General features: G+C 55.6%; 1 pseudogene; it reads left to right on the forward strand.

Annotated features, from left to right (window-relative positions):
* The first annotated feature begins 3,248 nt into the window (after window positions 1-3,248).
* On the forward strand, window positions 3,249-4,774 carry LOC119949171 (annotated as a pseudogene).
* The last annotated feature ends 6,562 nt before the right edge of the window (window positions 4,775-11,336 follow it).

The raw sequence follows: 11,336 nt of genomic DNA on the forward strand, positions 1-11,336 counted from the left end.
AAGCCATCTAAGATGGAGTAGTAGCCCTTTTGCCCACTAACCACCCTTACCCCCCAAAGCAGGAATGAGTGAGGTCAGAGTAGAGTAAAGATACCCTCTTAGCACAACCCTACAGGTAAAATCTTGGGGAAATTACGTGGCCTTAAAGAACTCCCAGCTATCAAACCAGTAAGCAGATTCAAGGCTCCCAAATCATCAAAACCACCTTCCAAAAATCCCCTTATTCTCCACAGCTCACCAAACCCAGCCCTTACAAGGTTTCAAGGACAACCAGCCTTGAAGTGAGTGGGGCCCCTGTAGGCTTATATAGGGCAGGGAGATTGTGGGGGCGGGGAGTGCATGCATTAGTCACTAATTCCCCTGATTGGAAACAGCTGGGGTAGAGATCAGTTGTCCCTGAGGGAAGGTCCAGCTGCATCACTGGATGAGGGTATGGCTGCTAGAAAGATAGAGTAGGGCAGGTAGGCCTTTCCAGATTGAGTACCCCCTTTTCCTCTGCTCCTCCTCCCCTCTCCATCGCCCCTACTCCCTCCCTCTGCTCTACCCACTGCCCCACCCCACAGCTCTTGTGTATATTTGGACATATTTATTATTCTATTTATTTTGTTAATGATGTGTATTTGTCTATAATTCTATTGATCTATTCTGATGATGATGATGGCATTTGTTAAGCGCTTACTATGTGCAAAGCACTGTTCTAAGCTCTCGGGGAGGTTACAAGGTGATCAAGTTGTCCCACAGGGGGCTCACAGTTTTAATCCCCACTTCACAGATGAGGTAACTGAGGAACAGAGAAGTGAAGTGACTTACCCAAAGTCACACAGCTGACAGTTGGCAGAGCCGGGAATTGAACCCATGACCTGACTCCAAAGCCCGTGCTCTTTCCACTGAGCCACGCTGCTTCTCCCTTCTGATGCTAGGGATGCCTGTCTACTTGATTTGTTTTATTGTCTATCTCCCCCTTCTAAATTGTGAGTCCATTTTCTGGTAGGGATTGTCTCTATCTGTTGCCAAACTGTCCTTTGCAAGTGCTTAGTACAGTGCTCTGCACACAGTAAGTGCCCAATAAATACAATTGAATGAATGAATAGGATAGGATGAAAGGGTCTGTCCAGAGAAACACTAATTCCAAACGCCTCTCCAGTCAGTCTCATCTCCGGCCCGACCCCCACCCCCCTTTCCTGTCCCGTATCAGTTCCCTCCTCACAACCCCCACAACCGGGCCGCTGACACCGGTCCCAAGGAATGGCCAGGAAAGCCTGGCCCTTCCCAGTAGACAGCCCACCACTCTCCCCACCTTCAGAGGCCTCTTAAAATCACTTCTCCACAGCGTGGTTTAGCGGAGAGAACACAGGCTTGGGAGTCAGAGGACGTAGGTTTTAATCCCGGCTCCTCCATTTGTCTGCTGTATGACCTTGGGGAAGCCACTTAACTTCTCTGTGCCTCAGTTACCTCATCGATAAAGTGGGGATTGAGATTAAGATTGTGAGCCCCATGTGGGACAACCCTAGTACCTTGTATCTACCCCAGCGCTTAGAACAGTGGTTGATGCAGACTAAGCGCTTAACAAATGCCAGAATTATTATTATTATTATTATCTCCTCTAAAAGGTCTTCCACAACTAAGTTCTCATTTCCCCTATTTGTTCTCCCTTCTATGTGGCCTGTGCACTTGGATGGTATCCCTCTAAGCACTTCTGTCTGTCTTCCCTTGTAGACTGCAAGCTTCTTAAGGACAGGGATTATGTCTATCAACTCTACTGCAGTGTACTTTCCCAAGCACTCAGTACAGTGCTCTGCACAGAGTAAATGCTCAATAGATACGATTGACCGATAACCGTCAGATGGCTGCTCGGGCTACGCGAGGCTAGTGAGCGACCCCCATATAGCGACGACGGGCTCCGGTGGCTCGGTCTAGGGTGTGGCAGGGGGTTACCAAAGGAAACCCCAGGCCTATGGCCTAGACCCAGCCTTCCCGCTCCTGCCTGCATCCCCTCCTTTCTGGCCTCGAATCGGGGGAGTGTCATCATCACGCGCCCGTGACGATGAAATGCTTTTCCGTGGTAAAACAATGTTTTTCCGTCTAAAACACAGACCCGGTTCTGGGAGTCAGAAGATCATGGACTCTAATCCCAGCTCTGCCACTTGTCTTCTGTGTGACCTTGGGTAAGTCACTTCATTTCTCTGTGCCTCAGTTCCCTCATCCGCAAAGTGGGGACAAAGACTGTGGGCCCCAAAAGGGACAGGGACCGTGTCCGATGTGATTAGCTAGTTTCTGCCCAAGCAATTAGTACAGGGCCCGGCACAGAGCGAGCACAAAAAATTCCCACGAGTCACGGTGCCCGACAGCGTGCCGGAATCCCGGACAGGTGGGCCGAACACAGGTCGACACGGTTCTCATCTGCCCCTCGATGGTTTCGGAGTCTATATGTGGCAAGGCCTAGTGGACAGAGACCGGGCCTACTAGTCAGAAGGACCCGTGTTCTAACCCCAGTTCCGCTACTTGTCAGCTGGGTGTCCTTGGGCAAGTCGCTTCACTTCTCTGTGCCTCGGTGACCTTGTTTGTAAAATGGGGAATAAGACTGTGAGCCCTATGGGGGAAAGGGACTCTGTCCAACCCGATTATCCTGTATCAACCCCAGCACTTAGAACAGTGCCTCGCACATAGGAGGTGCTCAACAAATGCCATTCAAAACACAAAGTCAAGAAATAGTCTTTCACCAGTTCCTCTTCTCCCTCCATCTTGAGGTTCTCTTCTGAGACCTTTTCCGTCTGACTTTACCCTCACTCCCTCTGGGGAGCTCATTCACTTCCATGGCTTTAACTATCGCTGTTCCAGGTGAGATTTTTGGAAAATACCCTGGGCAATAGAGAGACCGGAGACAGAGGGACCGGTGAGGAGACCGATATGGTGGTCAAGCTGGGACGGGACAATATTCCCCGGACTCGGTGGGCCGTCAGGAGATGACGTCTGCAAAATGTTTTGAGCTTCTCGTCAGAGGGCCATAAAATACAGCCAAAGCTTGAATACCCACATTAACGGTGAGAAGCAGAGTAGCCGAGAGGATAGAGCCTGGGCCCGAGAGTCAGAAGGACCTGGGTTCTAATCCCAGTTCCGCCACCTGTCTGCTGTGGGTCCTTGGGCAAGTCACTTCACTTCTCTGGGCTTAGGTTCCATCTCCTGGAAAATGGGGATTAAGGCCATTAGCCCCATGTGGGACATAGAAATGGAGATGGAAATGGAAAGTGACAGAGGACATGGAGAAAGGAAGAGCTGTGAAGAACCAAATAGCGTTATGGGACCTGCTTTTGGAAGGAAGAATCAAATTGCAGAAGGCCCTGTTCACCACCAACCAGCTTCCGCAGCCAGAAACGATCCTCATTCAAGGACAAGGGAGGATCAGAGTTTGCCAGCATCCTGAAAAACAGTCACAAGGCACTTAAAGCATTATTGAGGTCTCTGGTGGATCTTCAGGATGAACTGCTTTACCAGCGTCCAGACACGAGGCACCTGGTAGGTGGGAAAAAACCCAAAGCAGAGAGTGAGGAGGAAATTTCCAGTGAAGAGGAGGAGGTATTGCTAGCTGAGGAGGGACAGCAGCAGCAGCAGCTGCAGAGGAAAGGGCCACCTAAGTGGAAGCAAGCTAGAGATGAGTGACTACCCTTACTTAATGGTAAAAGGCTTTGCAGATTTCACATCCTATCGTAACCGGACGCTGCAAAAATGGCACGACAAAACCAAATTGGCTTCTGGCAAGCCAGGAAAGGGTGTTGGAGCCTTTGAGCGCCCAATCCTGACTCAGATAGACCATATTCCGATGGACAAAGAGAGATTACTTCGGCGGATGCAGACTAAGCATTCTTTGTACCGTGTTCCCGGCAAGGCCGAGCCAGAACTCCAGCCTATCCCCGACAGCGTGCCAGGACAGCAGGAGATTTTGCCGCAGGCTCCAGCCAATGCTCACTTGAAGGACCTGGATGAAGAGATCTTTGGTGATGATGACTTTTACCACCAGCTTCTGGGAGAACTTAAAGAATGGAAGACCAGTTCCTTGGATCCGAATGATCGGTTGGCCACGGGCGGGCAATGGCCGGCTATTCAGAAGTTATGGAGTAAAATTCACAGGAAAGTGGATAGGAAAGCCAGCAAAGGAAGAAAACTCCGGTATCATGTCCTTAGTAAGCTGCTGAGCTTCATGGCACCTACTGACCACACTACAATGAACGATGATGCCAGGGTTTATGGTGCTGTGGCTCGTGTCATTTTGACGCTTATCCTATTCCGCTTGGATTTCTGCATCAGCCTCCTTGCTGACCTCCCAGCCGTCTGTCTCTCCCCACTACAGTTCATACTTCATTCTGCTACGTGGATCGGTTTTCTACAAAAACTTCCAGCGGCTACCCATTCACCTCTGCATCAAACAGAAACTCCTTACCATTGGCTTTAAAGCACTTTAAAGTACCCACATCAGAGCAGAAGGGCCTGCTTTCTGGGGCCCCCTGAAGTGCCCAGAGATGGCTTCACAGGCCAGCCACTTACTTGGATCCCGGAGGAGTTGGGCCGCGAAGGACACGGGATGCCTTTCGTCATTAGGAACGCCTCCGGTCGCACGGCTCCCGATCGGCGTGTCCGCCACGTGGCCGAGGCTCAGCTCCACCATCTCCGATTCTACCTGTGGGCACACAACAAGCTCAGCTTGACCGCTACAGGGCCACTGCTCTGCCTGCGGGCACAGAGCGTGGTCAGTGTCCCCACCACATGGCCACTGCTCTGACTGCGGGCACAGAGTACAGTCAGCATGCCCACCACATGGCCACCGCTCTGCTTGCAGGCACAGAGCATGGTCAGTGTGCCCACCACATGGCCACACCACTGTGGGCACAGAGTACAGTCAGTATGTCCACCAAATAGCCCTGCCTCTCCCTGAGGGCACAGAGTGACCACCCAGTGTCCCACCCCCACCCTGATCCCCTCAAGTTCTTTTGCCCATGAGTCCCTGTGGGGAAGGCCGTCTGGAAACCCCAAGGATTCTGCATGTGGCCAGAGGGCCTCTGGGGTAGCCCCTGAAATGAGAAGCCCAGAGACTGAAGGGGTAAACTCAGGCATGGACTTCTCCCCAAGAGAAGAGCATAGTTTGGACGCTTAGGGTTTGCCGATGCCCGCTCACCCACCTTCCTGCAGAAGAAGTCAGGGGAGCCGGTGCCGACGGCCAGCTGCGCTGCGTACGTCAGGGTCTCCCGGACGGAGAGGTAGCCCAGAAAAGTGTCCTCCTCCAGCAGCGGTGGAGAGGACACTGAAGTCAGTCCAGCCCCACACCGAAGACCTACAGCAGCTAGACTGTCCGGCCAGGACACCGCACTGCAGCGTTTACACCGCCTGGCCGGGATGCCACACGGGGGTGTCTACGCTGCTTGGCCGGGATGCCTCCCTGCAGTGGACACTGCCCGGCCAGGGAGTCACACGGCAGCGCCTACACCGCACAGACGGCACACACGCTGCGGCACCTAGACTGCCGGCCCGGGAAACCACCCAGTAGCCATGCAGGTCCCCACCTGCAGGGCATAGGAGATGCAATCCTGAAACTGGTCGGGGCGCGGCCGGTGGCCGTTCACACACACGTCTCCCACCAGTGTCCCCTGCTGCCTCGGCCACCCCGACGGCGCGTCCGGCAGCGTGGTCCTCCAGGAACCAGTCACGGGAGAGAGGGGAGGGATGGAAGAGCCGGGGAGGGAGGAGAGCCCTGAGGCGGGAGGCTGGACAGAAACGGGCCAAGTGCGGGAAGAGTTGGCGGGGAAAGAGCTGGGGGAGCTGAGGGGTGGGCAGGACAGGGGCAGGGATGGCCCGGAGGGATGGGAAGAGTGGGGTCCAAGGAGACGGGCCCACAGACGCTGCCCGGAAGTGCCACTGACCCGCTGACCTCCCCAGCCCCAGCTGGGTCCCCGGTGGCTGGGCCGCAGCAACAAAGCCAGGCTAGGCCTCTGCCTGAAAGGGGTCAGAGCCACGGGCCGGACCGGAGCCCCCACTCACCTGAGCTCCCCAGGACCCTTCAGGATCTGCCGGGTCCACTTCTGCCCTCTGACCCCGGCGGCCCACCGAGGCCCGGCCCGCTTGCTGGAGAGGAAGGAGCCCGTGGTGACGGCAACGCTGGGGCAGGGGACATGGGGCAGCAGCGGGCAGGGGGTGGGAAGGGGCAGGAGGGGCTGGAGCTGAGAGAGAAGCAGGAGGGGGTAGGGGTCAGGGCTTCCCAGGAGGTCAGGGAGCGTCAAAGGACTTGGGAATGCCAGAGGGCCGGGAGTGGGAGGGGATGGGATCAGGGGATACCTAGGGGATCAGAAAGGGTCGTGGGGTTCAGGAGGGGACTTGAGGGAGATCAGGAGGGAGTGGGAGGGCCAGGAAGTGGCAGGGAGGCAGGGGCTGCTGAGGGGGAGAGGAGGGGTCACGGGGTGCCGGGGGAGGGCAGGAGGGGTCAGGAAGTCCTGACCTGTCTCCAGGTGTCGTTTTGTTTTCTGTCTCCCCCATCTAGACCGTGAGCCCGTTGTTCGGTAGGGACCGTCTCTATATGTTGCCGACTTGTACTTCCCAAGAGTTTAGTCCAGTGCTCTGCACACAATAAGCGCTCAATAAATACGACTGAATGAATGAAAGTGGCAGAGCCGGGATTTGAACCGATGACCTCTGACGTCAAAGCCCGGGTTCTTTCTGCTGAGCCACAATGCTTTCCTACTTCCCAAGCGCTTAGTACAGTGCTCTGCCCACAGTAAGCGCTCAATAACTATGACGGAATGAATGAATGAATGAAGCTGGGGGGTTACAAGGTGATCAGGTTGCCCCCCGCGGGGCTCACAGTCTTCATCCCCATTTTACAGGTGGAACTAAGGCCCAGGGAAGTGACGTGACTTGCCCAAGGTCACACAGCTGACAAGCGGCGGAGTCGGAATTTGAACCCCTGACCTCGGACTCCAAAGCCTGGGCCGTTGCCACTGCACTACACTGCTTAGTGTAATATACTATATACTATCCTATTCCCAAGCGCTTAGTACAGTGCTCTACACACAGTAAGCGCTCAATAAATACGATTGAATGAATGAATGAACGATACTGTCCCCAAAGCCATATCTTCAGCCCTAGAGGGCGCAGCTCAAGGGCAGTCGAAGCCCGGGACGGGGGGCAGAAGGGAGATGGCTCTGCGCATGCACATTCGGAGCCCTGGGGAGGAGCGGCACGCATGCGCAGTCAGAGCCTAGGGGAGGAGGGGGGCCCCGCCCCGCCCCGGAGAGGGCGGAGTATGCGCAGTCGCAGTGCGCCACGGGAAGGGAAGGAGGGAGGCCCGTCCTGGAGAGTGCGGCGCATGCGCGGCCGGAGCCCGGGCCGGGGGAGAAGGGAGCCCCCGCCCTGGAGAGCGCCGCGCATGCGCAGTCAGAGCCCGGGACGGAGGGGGAAAGGGGGGCCAGCCCGGGAGAGCCCGCCGCATGTGCAGGCGGAGCGCGCCCACTATGTACGAACCTTACTATGTTGCCAACTTGTAATAATAATAATGATAGCATTTATTAAGCGCTTACTATGTGCAAAGCACTGTTCTATAGTGTAATATACTATATACTATCCTATTTCCAAGCGCTTAGTACAGTGCTCTACACCAATAAGCGTTCAATAAATACGATTGAACGAATGAATGAACGATACAGTAACCAAAGCTATATCTACAGCCCTAGAGGGCGCGGCGCATGCGCAGTCGTAGGCCGGGTTGAGGGGAGAAGGGGAGGGAGCTCTGCGCATGCGCGTGAAGAACCGCGGGGGCGGGGAAGAAGCGGGGCGCATACACATTCGGAGCCTCGGCGAGGGGAGGAGGGGGCCCCGCCCCGGAGGGCCGAGCATGCGCAGTCGGAGTGCGCCACGCGGGGGGGCAGGAAGGAGGCTCGTCCATGAGAGCGCGGCGCATGCGCGATCGGAGCCCGGGTCGGATGGGAAAAGGGGCCCGTTCGGGAGAACGAGGCGCATGCGCAGTCAGAGCCCGGGCGGGGGTAAAAATGGGGCACGCCCGAGAGAGCGCGGCGCATGCGCAGTCGCAGCGCGCCCGCGCTTACTATGTACAAAGCTTACTATGTTGCCAACTTGTAATAATAATAGTAATGATGGCATTTATTAAGCGTTTACTATGTGCAAAGCACTGTTCTAAGCGCTGGGGGGTTACAAGGTGATCAGGTTGCACCCCTCGGGGCCCACAATCTTCCTCCGGAAGGGGGAGGTGAGTAGCGGAGTGCATGCGCAATCGGAGCCTCGGCGAAGGGAGGAAGCGGTCCCGCTCCAGACAGGGCCGAGCATGCACAGTCGGAGTGCGCCACGGGACGGGGGAGGTAGGAGGAGGGAAGCCCGTCATGAAGAGCGCGGCGCATGCGCGATCGGAGCCCGAGCCGGAGTCGGAAAGGGCGCCCGCCCGGGAGAGCACGCCGCGCTATGTATGAAGCTTACTATGTGTCGAACTTGTAACAGTGATGGCATTCTTTAAGCGCTTACTATGTGCAAAGCACTGTTCTAAGTGCTGTGGGGTTAAAGGTGTTCAGGATGCCCCCACGGGGCTCACGGTCTTAATCCCCACTTTACAGAGAAGGTAACTGAGGCCCAGTGAAGTGACTTGCCCAAGGTCACACAGGTGAAAAGCGGTGGAGCGGGATTCGAACCTCTGACTCCAAAGCCCGGGCTCTTGCCACTGAACCACACTGCTTCTCTATACTGTACTGTCCCCAAACGTATATCTTCAGCCGCAGAGAGCGCTTCGCATGCGCGTGCGTAGCCAGTGGGGTGGGGAGAAGCGGAGTGCATGCGCATTCGGAGCCTCGGCCAAGGGAGAAGGGGGCCCCACCCCGGAGAGGGCGGAGCATGCACAGTCGGAGTGCATCACCGGGGTGAGGAGGGAGGCCCGTCCTGGAGCGCGCGGCGCATGCGCGATCGGAGCCCGGGCCGGGGGAGAAGGGAGCCCCGTCCTGGAGAGCGCGGCGCATGCGCAGTCCATAACTGGGCGGGTGGGGTAAACGGGCCCCGCCCGGGAGTGCACGAAGCTTACTATGTGGCCAACTTGTAATAATAATAATAATGATGCCATTCATTAAGCTCTTACTATGTGCAAAGCACTGTTCTAAGCGCTGGGGGATTAGAAGGTGATCAGGTTGCCCCCACGAGGCCACGATCTTCATCCCCATTTTACAGATGGAACTGCAGCCCAGAGAAGTGAAGTGACTTGTCCAAGGTCACACAGTTGACAAGCGGTGGAGTAGGGATTTGAACCCCAGACCTCTGACTCCAAAGCCCGGGCTCTTGCCACTGAACCACACTGCTTCTCTATACTGTATTGTCCCCAAAGTTATATCTTCAGCCTCTTATCTCTCCGGTCATTCTTTCTCAGTCTCTTTTGCAGGCTCCTCCTCCCCCTCCCATCCTCTTACTGTGGGGGTTCCCCAAGGTTCAGTGCTTGGTCCCCTTCTGTTCTCAATCTACACTCACTCCCTTGGTGACCTCATTCGCTCCCACGGCTTCAACTATCATCTCTACGCTGATCTGGGCAGCAGCATGAAGTATGGATTGAAGTGGAGAGAGACACGAGGATGGGAGATCAGAGAGAAGGCTGGTGCAGTAGTCCAGACGGGATAGGATGAGAGCTTGAATGAGCAGGGTAGCAGTTTGGATGGAGAGGAAAGGGCGGATCTTGGCAATGTTGCGGAGCTGAGACCGGCAGGTTTTGGTGACGGCTTGGATGTGAGTGGTGAATGAGAGAGCGGAGTCGAGGATGACACCAAGGTTGCGGGCTTGTGAGACGGGAAGGATGGTAGTGCCGTCAACAGAGATGGGAAAGTCAGGGAGAGGACAAGGTTTTGGAGGGAAGACAAGGAGCTCAGTCTTCGACATGTTGAGCTTTAGGTGGCGGGCGGACATCCAGATGGAGATGTCCTGAAGGCAGGAGGAGATGCGAGCCTGGAGGGAGGGGGAGAGAGCAGGGGCAGAGATGTAGATCTGGGTGTCATCAGCGTAGAGATGATAGTTGAAGCCGTGGGAGCGAATGAGGTCACCAAGGGAGTGAGTGTAGATTGAGAACAGAAGGGGACCAAGCACTGAACCCTGGGGAACCCCCACAGTAAGAGGATGGGAGGGGGAGGAGGAGCCTGCAAAAGAGACTGAGAAAGAACGACCGGAGAGATAAGAGGAGAACCAGGAGAGGACGGAGTCTGTGAAGCCAAGGTCAGATAGCGTGTTGAGGAGAAGGGGGTGGTCCACAGTGTCAAAGGCAGCTGAGAGGTCGAGGAGGATTAGGACAGAGTATGAGCCGTTGGATTTGGCAAGCAGGAGGTCATTGGTGACCTTTGAGAGCGCAGTTTCTGTGGAATGAAGGGGACGGAAGCCAGACTGGAGGGGGTCGAGGAGAGAGTTGTTGTTGAGGAATTCTAGGCAGCGCGTGTAGACAACTCGTTCAAGGAGTTTGGAAAGGAATGGTAGGAGGGATATGGGACGATAACTAGAAGGTGAGGTGGGGTCAAGAGAAGGTTTTTTTAGGATGGGAGAGACATGGGCATGTTTGAAGGCAGAGGGGAAGGAACCAGTGGAGAGTGAGTGGTTGAAGATGGAAGTTAAGGAGGGGAGAAGGGATGGAGCGAGAGATTTCATAAGATGAGAGGGAATGGGGTCAGAAGCACAGGTGGCCGGAGTAGCACTTGAGAGGAGGGAGGAGAGTTCCTCTGAGGATACAGCTGGGAAGGATGGGAGAGTAGCAGAGAGTGTTGAGAGCCGGGGGGTTGGAGAAAGTTGCCAACTTGTAATAATAAGAAGAATGATGGCATTTATTAAGTATGTGCAAAGCACACTTCTGAGCGCTTGGGGGTTACAAGGTGATCAGGTTACCCCCCGCGGGCCCCACAATCCGGAGAGGGGGCTGGGAGGAGCGGAGCGGAGCGGAGCGCATGCGCAGTCGGAGCCTTGGCGAGGGGAGGAGGGAGGCCCGTACTGGAGAGCGCAGCGCATGCGCGGTCGGAGCTCGGGCCGGAGAAGTGAGTCCCCGCCCCGGACAGCGGAGCGCATGCGCTGTTAGAGCCCGGGCCGGAGGGGGAAAGGGCCCCAGAGAAGAGAAGTGACTTGCCCAAGGTCACACAGCTGACAAGCAGTGGAGTCGGGATTTGAACCCCTGACCTCTGACTCGAAAGCCCGGGCTCTTGGCACTGAACCACACTCGTCTATACTATACTGTAATATACTATATACTATTCTATTCCCAAGCGCTTAGTACAGTGCTCTACACACTGTAAGCGCTCAATAAATACGACTGAATGAATGAATGAACGATACAGTCCCGA

This window comes from Tachyglossus aculeatus, chromosome X2, assembly GCF_015852505.1.
Source record: "Tachyglossus aculeatus isolate mTacAcu1 chromosome X2, mTacAcu1.pri, whole genome shotgun sequence".
Lineage (NCBI taxonomy): Eukaryota > Metazoa > Chordata > Mammalia > Monotremata > Tachyglossidae > Tachyglossus > Tachyglossus aculeatus.